Below are 11,535 nucleotides of genomic sequence, written 5' to 3' on the forward strand. Positions count from 1 at the left end.
ATATAGTTCCTTGTAGTAATCTCTCATGACCTTTTTTATTTCTGTGGTGTCTGTTGTAACTTCTCTTTTTTAATTTCTAATTTTATTGATTTGGATCTTCTCCCTTTTTTTCTTGATAAGTCTGGCTAACGGTTTATCAATTTTGTTTATTTTGTCACAGAACCAGCTTTTAGTTTTATTGATCTTTGCTATTGTTGTCTTTGTTTCTATTTCATTTATTTCTGATCTGATCTTTATGATTTCTTTCCTTCTGCTAACTTTGGGTTTTTTTGTTCTTCTTTCTGTAGTTCCTTTAGATGTAAGGTTAGTTTGTTTATTATAGATTTTTCTTGTTTCTTGAGGTAGGCTTGTATTGCTATAAACTTCCCTCTTAGAACTGCTTTTGCTGCATCCCATAGGTTTTGGATCACTGTGTTTTCATTGTCATTTGTCTCTAGGTACTTTTTGATTTCCTCTTTGATTTCTTCAGTGATCTCTTCGTTATTTAGTAACGTATTGTTTAGCCTCCATGTGTTTGTGTTTTTTACGTTTCTTTCCCTGTAGTTGATTTCTAATCTCATAGCGTTGTGGTCAGAAAAGATGCTTGATTTGATTTCAATTTTCTTAAATTTACCGAGGCTTGATTTGTGACCCAAGATGTGATCTATCCTGGAGAATGTTCCGTATGCACTTGAGAGAAACTGTAATCTGCTGTTTTTGGATGGAATGTCCTGAAAATATCAATTAAATCTATCTGGTCTATTGTGTCATTTAAAGCTTGTGTTTCCTTATTAATTTCCTGTCTGGATGATCTGTCCATTGGTGTAAGTGAGGTGTTAAAGTCCCCCACTCTTACTGTGTTACTGTCAATTTCCTCTTTTATAGCTGTTAGCAGTTGCCTTTATGTATTGAGGTGCTCTTATGTTGGGTGCATATATATTTATAATTGCTATATCTTCTTCTTGGATTGATCCCTTGATCATTATGTAGTGTCCTTTCTTTTCTCTTGTAACATTCTTTATTTTAAAGTCTATTTTATCTGATATGAGTATTGCTACTCCAGCTTTCTTTTGACTTCCATTTGCATGGAGTATCTTTTTCCATCCCCTCACTTTCAGTCTGTATGTGTCCCTAGGTCTGAAGTGGGTCTCTTGTAGACATCATATAGATGGGTCTTGTTTTTGTATCCATTCAGCGAGCCTGTGTCTTTTGGCTGGAGCATTTAATCCATTCATGTTTAAGGTAATTTTCAATAAGTATGTTCCTATTACCATTTTCTTAATTGTTACGGGTTTGTTTTTGTAGGTCCTTTTCTTCTCTTATGTTTCCCACTTAGAGAAGTTCCTTTAACATTTGTTGTAGAGCTGGTTTATTGGTGCTGAATTCTCTTAGCTTTTGCTTGTCTGTAAAGCTTTTGATTTCTCCATCAAATCTGTATGAGATCCTTGCCGTGTGAAACTTTCGACTATAATCTAGTCAAATATTTTCTCTTCTCCTTTCTATCTCTCTTCTCCTTCTGGGACCCCTATAATGCAAACGTTGTTGCGTTTAATGTTGTCCCAGAGGTCTCTTAGGCTGTCTTCATTTATTTTCATTCTTTTTTCTTTATTCTATTCCGTGGCAGTGAATTCTACCATTCTGTCTTCGAGTTTATTTATCCTTTCTTTTGCCTCAGTTATTCTGCTATTGATTCCTTCTAGTGTAGTTTTCATTTCAGTTATTGTATTGCTCATCTCTGTTTGTTCTTTAATTCTTCTAGGTGTTTGTTCTTTAATTCTTCTAGGTCTTTGTTAAACATTTCATGCATCTGCTCGATCTTTGCCTCCATTCTTTTTCCGAGGTCCTAGATCATGCTCACTATCATTATTCTGATTTCTTTTTCTGGACAGTATCCTATCTCCACTTCATTTAGTTGTTTTTCTGGGGTTTTATGTTGTTCCTTCACCTGGTGCACAGCCTTCTGCCTTTTCATCTTGTTTATCTTTCTGTGAATGTGGTTTTTGTTCCACAGGCTGCAGGATTGTAGTGCTTCTTCCTTCTGCTGTCTGCCTTCTGGTGGATGAGGGTATCTACGAGGCTTGTGCAAGTTTCCTGATGGGAGGGCCTGGTGGTGGGTAGAGCTGGCTGCTGCTCTGGTTATTCTGAATTCTTTTTCTGGAAGGTTGCCTATCTCCACTTCATTTAGTTGTTTTTCTGGGGTTTTATCTTGTTCCTTCATCTGGTACAAAGTCCTCTGCCTTTTCATTTTGTTTATCTTTCTGTGAACGTGGTTTTCCTTCCACAAGCTGCAGAACTGTAGTTCTTCTTACTTCTGCTGTCTCAGGGGGGTGTTTTCTATGGTCCAATAATTTTCTGAAACTCCTTCGTAACTGAATTATGCTCTTGAAGAGTCATAATATATATATATAAATGTATTAAAGGCTCTGAGAAGTACTGCTGTAAAGAAATCTGTTTAATTCTGTTTAACCCAGTATATCCCAAACAGATTTGACCAGGGAACTCTTTTCTACATGGAAAAATGTTTGTATCTTGCACACACAGTTTTAGAAATTGCTGCTCAAAAAAAATTTCTGGAAGAAATTGACATATGGAAAAAACTTTAAAATAATCTAATCCAGCACCACATTTTTAAGTGTGAAAAAATGAGAGGTTAATGAAATTGTTTTTTCTGAGTATTTGAGAGAATGGAACCCTTATCTCCTAATTCTTAGTCCCCCTGTGCCCATTTGCTGCTCTTCTAGCAGATTCCCCCCTGTTAAACTAGTCCCAGGAAAATGAAGCAGGTTGAAGGAATAATCCTGTCATTTTGAGTGAGATGTTTGTATCTTATACATTTCTTTAGTTATTTTGTTATATCCAAAAATTCTGAATTTCCGTTTCAGCCTAGGATTTGTTGCATTCTTTTAAACAATATGCTATGAACATTTTTAGACATTCAAAGAGATATAAAGAATAATATAATGAAAATCAGGATATCCACCACCCAGCTTAAGAAAAAACATCTCCAGTAGACTTGAAACCCTCTATCCTTCTGTGATCAAACTTCCTCCTTTCCTCCCTCCAAAGTTACCACTCTCCGGGTTTGGCATTTATTATTCTCATGCATCTATTTATACTTTTACTATATATGTATGGGTCTTTAAGCAGCATATGTCACTGCTTTATGTGTTTTTAAAATGTGTACCAATGGTATGTATTCTTTTCCAATTTGTTTTTTTCTATTCAATGTTATATTTGTGAAATTCATCCACATTGTGATATGTGACTCTAGTTCATTCATTTTTCACTATTGTATAGCATTCCATTTAATGAATATGCCATGATTTATTTATCCATTCTGTAACTGATGGACATTTAGGCTGTTTCCAGTTTCTGGCTCACAGTTAAGGCTACTGTGATCATTCCTGTTTAGATATTCTTATGTGACTATTGCTATTGGGTATATATCTAGGAGGGAATTGTCCCGTTGCAGGGTATGAGAATTTTCACTTTTGGGAGATATTGTCAGATTGCTCTCCAAAATGGTTTACTAACTTATACCCTCACCAGCAGTGTATAGAGGTTTTAGATGTATTGCATTAATTGGTTCTTTCTTTTTCCCTTTCCAATTCCTATATCTTTTATTTCATTTGGTTTTCTTTTTCTTATTGGAGTATAGTTGATTGACAATGTTGTGTTAGTTTCAGGTGTACAGCATAGTGATTATGTTATAAACACACACACACATACATATTCTTTTTCATATTCTTTTCCATTATGGTTTATTACAAGATGTTGAGTATAGTTCCCTATGCTTTACAGTAAGTCCTTGTTGTTTATCTATTTTATATATAGTAGTGTGTATATGTTAATCCAAAACTCCTAGTTTATTCCTCCTCCCCCCCTTTCCCCTTTGGTAACCATAAGTTTGTTTATTAATTAGTTCTTTTTTTTTTTTTTTTTTTTTTTTTTTTTTGCGGTACGTGGGCCTCTCACCACTGTGACCTCTCCTGTTGCGGAGCACAGGCTCCAGACGCGCAAGCTCAGTGGCCATGGCTCACGGGCCCAGCCACTCCGCGGCATGTGGGATCCTCCCAGACTGGGGCACGAACCCGTGTCCCCTGCATCGGCAGGTGGACTCTCAACCACTGCGCCACCAGGGAAGCCCCTATTAATTAGTTCTTATAATACAATTCTCCTCATGAGGATGCATCTCTGATCTTTCTTCCCATTGGAAAAGAAATTTTATTTCTTAAAATTACTTGACATCTACCTTCTCAGGAACACATTTCATTGTTTCCATTTGTAAATGAAGGGGTTGGCCTAAATAACCTCTAAGGTCCCTACCAGCTTGACAATCTGTGTTCCCATGAGTTATTCATTAGTGAGAGCATCTGAAGCAGAGCCTTGGTTTTTGGCTACATTGCAGGAATTATTTTAGGAACACATAACAAGGTTTGGTACAAATGAAATGTGTGTCTCGTCTCTTAGTGCCATGCTGTCAGGTAGAAAGGCAGTGCTGTGAGAGGGAGGGCCATCATGCAATGTCACCTTGGACTGGAGAGAGGAATCTGTAGCTCACAGGAAGGGGTTTTCTTTTCACTTCCCTGTTCTTTCCCGAGTCTCTCATGATTTAGAAGTCTTCCTTATTTATTTTCTTCCAAGAATAATAAATGATTGTTGTAAAAATTATATATATATATATATAATATATGTACACACACACAAAGTGTATAAAGTCAAAATGAGGGTCCCCTTCATACAACTCTCCAGAAGCAATGTCGCTGAACAGTTTTGTGTATCCTTGTAGGCTATCTTTCTGTGCATACACAGAAAGAAGGTTTTTTACAAAACTGGAGTTATACCAGACATGTTCATTCTGACACTTTTTTTAACCTAAAATATATATCTTCAGCAACTGTTCAAATCAGTGAGTACAGATCTACCTCTTTCTTTTTAACAGCTACATAATATTCCACGGCATGAGTGGCTGCAATAATAGAAAAGATTTGAGTACTTACTAGATGTCAGAAACTATGAATTAACTCCTTACAACAAGGCTATGAAGTACGTCTTTTCGTTATCCCCTTTTTTACAGATGCAGGGACTGAAGCATGAAGTCAGGGAGCTTGTCCAAACCTGTGTTGTTAGGTCTTGGAGCCAGGATGCAAACCCTAGTGTGCTGGCTCAGAGCCCACACTCTACACTGTTATGCGGTGCCGCCTCTCCGACACAATCCACTTAACCAGTCCCTTGCTGATGGAGATTTGAGTCGATTGCAGTTTTGCTATTGCAAGCAATACTGTAGCAGACACCCTTGTCCACTTCTGCAAGTATTTCTGGAGGATAGGTTCCTAAACTTCTCCAGTCTGTAGGTGGAAAGAGCTTATTCATTTGCTCAAAAAACATTTACTGAGCTCCAAGGCACTGGGAAAGCTCTGAGGTCAGACTGGGAGAGTTGACTAGCATTTTACTTCCCAGATGTCCTTGGAAGGTCATTTAAATACTCTGTAGGATTTGCCAGCTGGGTGATACCCCAGACCCACTGCATCCTGTTCATTCTTAATTGCTTGTGTCTTTGCCTGGGTAGTGGCATGTCTGAGTCAGCCCTTGGCTCCCACCTGGTGGCCCATAGCCAAGAATCTTCCCTACTTACTAAGTGTCAGTGACCACAGTGCCTCAGAGCGTGGGTTCTAGAATTTACAGAGACAGAATAGTGTAGCAGTGAAGAACTTGTATTCTGAGACACACCAGCCTGGATGTAAATCCCAGTTCCTCACCTCATAGTCACAATATCACTTTGAACAAGTTACTTACTGCCTATGTGCCTCTGTGTTCTTACCTGCACAATGCAGACAACAGTAGTAACTACTTCATAGGATTGTCCTGAGGATTCAATGCTTGATGTATGTAGACTGATTAGTTAATATATGTAAAACATGGAATACAGTAAATTTTAACTGTTATTATTTGTTTGACTGTGGAAAAGCTGCTACACCTACCTTTCCATAAAACAGTTGAAGATGTCCATGGCACGTTGGTGAGGAGTGGGGAGGGAGGGAGAGAATAGCCGTGAAATAGCTAATATGCTCACACAGCTCCAAATTCAAAAGGTACAAAAAGATATCCAGTAAAATCTATATCTCCTATTGGTGACATGGGGCTTTTGTGGGTGTGAGTAATTATTCTATTTCTCAACCCAAGCCATGATTATATGGGGATTTACTTTGTAATAATTCAATATATTTTACACATATGTTTTATGCACTTTTTTGTAAGTTATATTTCTCAGTTTTAGAAAGAGAGAAAATAAGGAAAAATCCCAAAGGAATGGAAGGAATTCTCCCACCTCTGTCTAGTAGCCACTTGACGCCATTCTCCAAAGGCAATCAATGTTAATGGGTTCTTTTCTATACTTCCAAAGATATTTTATTGCATATATAAGCACATATTTTCCTTTTTTTAACACTAATGTAAACTAACCACTTTATTTTTTATTTTTTCCTTTTTACTTAAAAATATGTCTTAAGAGATCATTCTATATTGGCACATAAATAGTTCTTAATTCTGTTTTTAACAGCTGTATAGAATTCCATTGTATGGATACACCATTATTTATTTAACAAGTCCCTTAGTAATGGACAATTAGGTTGTTTGCAGTTTTTTTGCCATTTCAAGCCTTGCTTCAAATGCTAATGTTCTGTATACATCATTTCACACAAATACAAGAAATGTGTATATCCAAAGCCTTTCTCTTCATGCCCCTTGGAATTTGTACCTACAAAGTTGAGGACCTGTACACTCACCTGTTTGGAGTTCAATTCAGTAGATCAAGTTAGTTTTTGTCTCTTAATCCCATACCCCTATCTCACCTCTTCCTGATTCCCTCTCCCCACTGGTAGCCACTAGTTTGTTCTCTATATCTGTGAGTCTGTTTTCTTTTTGTTATATACAGTTGTCTGTTTTATTTTTTAGATTCCACATATAAGTGATAACAGAGTATTTGTCCACACATAAAATAATTAAGCAACAAGGATATATATTGTACAGCACAGGGAATACAGCCATTAGTTTATAATAACTTTAAATGGAGTATAATCTATAAAAATACTAAATCACTATGTTGTACACCTGAAACTAATATAATGTTGTAAATCAACTATACTTTAATTAAGAAAATCAAGTCAGAAAACATTCACCGAGTGCCTGCTCTGTGCCTGGCTCTGTGTTAAAAATACGTGAGGTAGGGCTTCCCTGGTGGCGCAGTGGTTGCGCGTCCGCCTGCCGATTCAGGGGAACCGGGTTCGCGCCCCGGTCTGGGAGGATCCCACATGCCGCGGAGCGGCTGGGCCCGTGAGCCGTGGCCGCTGGGCCAGCGCGTCCGGAGCCTGTGCTCCGCGACGGGGGAGGCCACAGCAGGGGGAGGCCCGCATACCACAAAAAAAAAAAAATACGTGAGGTAGAAATAAATATTGGGCATGAATCTTGTCCTCCACCAGCCAACAAACTTGCTTTCATGCTGAAATCCTGGTGTTCCACATATATTTAAAGCTTTTATCTCTGCCTAAGTTAAACAATGTTTCCTCCCTGAATCCTCCCAGAACGGCCTGTATATGGCTTTGAGAACTAGGAAAAGAGTATTCCTATTGGGAAAAAGCCACAGCTTGGTATCTAGCAGGATCCCTAGGGGAGAGCACAGACGAGTTGGTTCCACTGCAAAAGCATCCTCCATACTACTTCATGCATCCAAAGCTTCTCTCTCACCTTAGCTCAAAAACATCCATAAATATAGCCTATATCCCTCCAGCTTGAAGTGAACAGTTCCTGCTCTGTGACCTCTCAGAGTATGATTTCTGTGCCCCACATAAGGTATGAATCATTTCTCCCCTGTGATTTATGTTTATATTTATATGTTTATATGTCTTATTTCCCACACTCGACCTTTTGGGTACCAAGTCAGATTCATCTCCAATTCCTCACTGATTCTGCAAGTTAAAAGGAGGAATAGGAAGAGAATAATCAATATGTACAGGTAGTAATTGGGACAGGATGGAGATAAATAAAGAGGCAGAAAGAAGAATCTTTATGTAGAACAAGGAGCACTGGCCAAGAGTCAGGAGGTCCAGGTTCACTTGTGTCTCAGCATCTTCATCTGTCAGATGGGATCATAATTCTGGCTGGGCCAACCTTACCAGGTCCATTGAGGATCAAGAAAAACAGTACAGCAGGCTACAAAAGCATGCCCTACAAATACAGCAAATGCTAGCATTTTGATGTGTGGCAATTGTTAAACATTAACATTTTAGCAAACCAAGGTCTAGAGAGGTGAAATGACTTGTCACAATCAGTGGCAAAGTCTGAACATAACAGAAGGTAGTCACGCTAGTACTAGAAAGAGTTTATCCCTTTTTGGCCTGTGTTGGGATTAGAAGATCTGAATTCCCTGGTTCCTGGATTTGTTTTATTTTTATTTTGTGAAGCATCAAACTGACATCAGGTCAGTAGAGGAGAATAGGAAGGAAGGAATTTAATCTGTAGAGAGGTGAACCTCAAAAGAGAAAAAGGGATAGTTTATGCAAGAAGAACTGCAACTGGCCACTAAAAATGTACGGAAAAAGTTAAGCATTTCTAGTAATTAAGGATTCAAAGTAATCCTCAAGATGCCATCTTCACTTACAAAATTGGCAAAGATATTTTAAAAATAAGAATACTAACTGCCGGCAAGTGTGCTGGGAAACTGGCTCTCTCATACATTAGGGGTAGTACAAAGTGATCTAACTTTTTTCTAGGGCAATTTAGAAGCAGGTATTACAAGTCTGGGACTTCCCTGGTGGTGCAGTGTTTAAGAATCTGCCTGCCAACGCAGGGGACACAGGTTCTATCCCTGGTCCGGGAAGATCTCACATGCTGCAGAGCAACTAATCCCGTGCGCCACAATTACAGAGCCTGTGCTCTAGAGCCCATGTGCCACAGCTACTGAAGCCCGCGTGCCTAGAGCCTGTGCCCCACAACAAGAGAAGCCACCACAATGAGAAGCTGGCGCTTTGTAACAAAGAGTAACCCCTGCTCACCGCAGCTAGAGAAAGCCTGCGTGCAGCAACGAAGACCCAACACAGCCAATAATAAACAAAGTAAATAAATTTAAAAAAAAAGAAGTATGTATTACAAGTCTGAAAATGGTTCATGCCCTTTGATCCAGGAGTTTTCCCTTCTAGGAAATTATCCTACGGAAAGAATCACAAATATGCACAAGTTTGTTCATTGCAGTGTGACATGTTAAATTGTTAAAATAAATTTGGTATAACCATTCAGTAGGATAGTATACCACAACGATTACAGCTAACATTTATTGAACAGTGTGCCATTGCCAGACACTGTGCTAAGTTATTTAAATACATTATTAATTTTAATCGTTAGAAGTAGTCTATGAGGGCAGTCATCCCCATTTTACAGATGAGGACACTGAAGCTCAGAGAGGTTAACTTGTCCCAGGCCACACTGATATTAGGTTGAATAGTGTGGGTTTGACCCTAGGTCTGTCGGATGCCAAAACCCATGGTCTCAACCATAGCACTCTAACAGCTTTGCAACCATTAGAAATCATCTTTTAGAGGAATAGTTAGTGAAATTCTAAACTGATCATGATATAAAAGGCAAATAAAAAAGCATGATACAAAATTGTAAATATATAATGAATATATAAATAATATGATGACAATTTTATTTCCAAACAGTAAGTATATATTTTTCACAGAAAAACTACCATAAGGATTCACACCTGTTAGTAATGGTTATCTCTGGATACTAGTATTATAGATTATTTTTAGTTTCAGTTATGGTTTTTTATATTTTCCACTTCTTCTATAAAGAACATGCATTACTTGTATAAAAATATTAATGTAAAAAGAGGTCTGAATGCAAGACTTTTGTAGCCATCATACTTACAATAAGTCCACAGCAGTACTTCATTTTTGATCTGAGTGATTAATTCTTTTATGTTGGTGTTGGATCAGAGGGGAGCCACCTTTTCAACCATTCTTTAGGGCAATCTCTTTGGGGATGAGGAACGATGTAGCTGTGTGATCTCTAGGGACTCTGACTACAATACAGTGTCCTTCAGACAATACATTCTTGCACCTTCATGATCTGTAATAGTCCCAATCTTTGGACCATAGACCCATGAGGAAGAGGGAAAGGTACTTAATGTGAGGAGTCCACAGATCTTTAAATGTATAAGTGTTTTTCTCACTCTGTAAGTGCTAAAAGTACAGCTACTATGTAGGTGTGAGTGGGTGAAGTGAGAATTTTTTATTTTAAGAGCAGGCCCTTATACCTAAAATGTTGGGAATCACTGAAATAGAGACTAAAAATGGTGGCTATTTAATCATCAGGATCAGGAATCAAAGATGTTCACTTCCTGCCCATTGGATCAAAGTTGGCACATCTTTGCTCAGCACTAAAAGATATCACTTTTATCATCAGCAAGCATTGTTTTAGCCACCCATCCTCATCACACTTGTGTACATTCACTAAACTGTCAGTTGGTCTGTACATTTAACTTTTTCATTCATGTCTTTTCTAAGCTTAGCTATTGACATCAAATGCTGAAGATGTCTAAAGAATAGCTTATTACGGAATACTGCTCTCACCCGCCCCCGCCACACCAAATTTGCTTCTTCTCTTGTCTTTCCTTTCCTGCTGTTGGCAACATTATCCACCCAGCTCCCAAATTAAAAACCTTTGACTCCTTCATCTCTCTCACCCTTCACCTCCAAGTGATCACCGAGCCCAGTGTATTTTACCTCTTCAACGTAACTCAAAGCCATGTTCTCTGCTCCCTCTTCACTGCAACTGCCTGCCTATTTTGACAGCTCCTCAATGGGTCTTTGCCGGAGAGAATCTCTCCACAAGGTAGCCAGAGGGCTCTTTCTAAAATGCAAATCTAGTCATGTCACTCCCCTGCTTAAAGTCTTCAGTGCTTTCCTATTGTCTACAAGATGAAGCCTTATAATCCTCTGCTTATCATTCAAGGCATGACCCAATCTGGCCACAGCCTCACCTGCTACTCCCCACAAAGCACCTACCTTGCACTCTGGTCACACCATACATTTTATTTTCGTGCTGTTTGGAATGTTCTCTTTTGTTTTATCTTCTCTGCTTAATGGCAATCTGATTTCTCATTTATGACTCACTTCAAGTATATTTCCTCTAAGGAGACTTTTCCTGACATGACCAGGTAGAACTCACCTCATCCATCCCTTCACTACAACCCATAAATACTTCTACAATTAATGCAAGTAACACTTTATGGCTTGATTTTCCCCACGTCTGTTCTCTCTGTATGTGAACTCCTCAGGGACAGGCACCATGTCTTTTTCATCTCTGTGCCTCCCAAACTCCAGCCATACTGAACTTACTGTTCTCTGAACATGCTGTGCTTTTTTTGTGACATCCGCCTTTGCACAGGTGGGTCCCTCTGCTGGGAATGCATTTCTCCCTTTCTTCCCTTCTCTGCACAGGCAAACATCTACTGAGTCCTTCAGGATTCATCTCAAATGCAGTCTCTCTGAAATCTCA

This window comes from Physeter macrocephalus, chromosome 21 (assembly GCF_002837175.3).
Source record: "Physeter macrocephalus isolate SW-GA chromosome 21, ASM283717v5, whole genome shotgun sequence".
Classification (NCBI taxonomy): Eukaryota; Metazoa; Chordata; class Mammalia; order Artiodactyla; family Physeteridae; genus Physeter; species Physeter macrocephalus.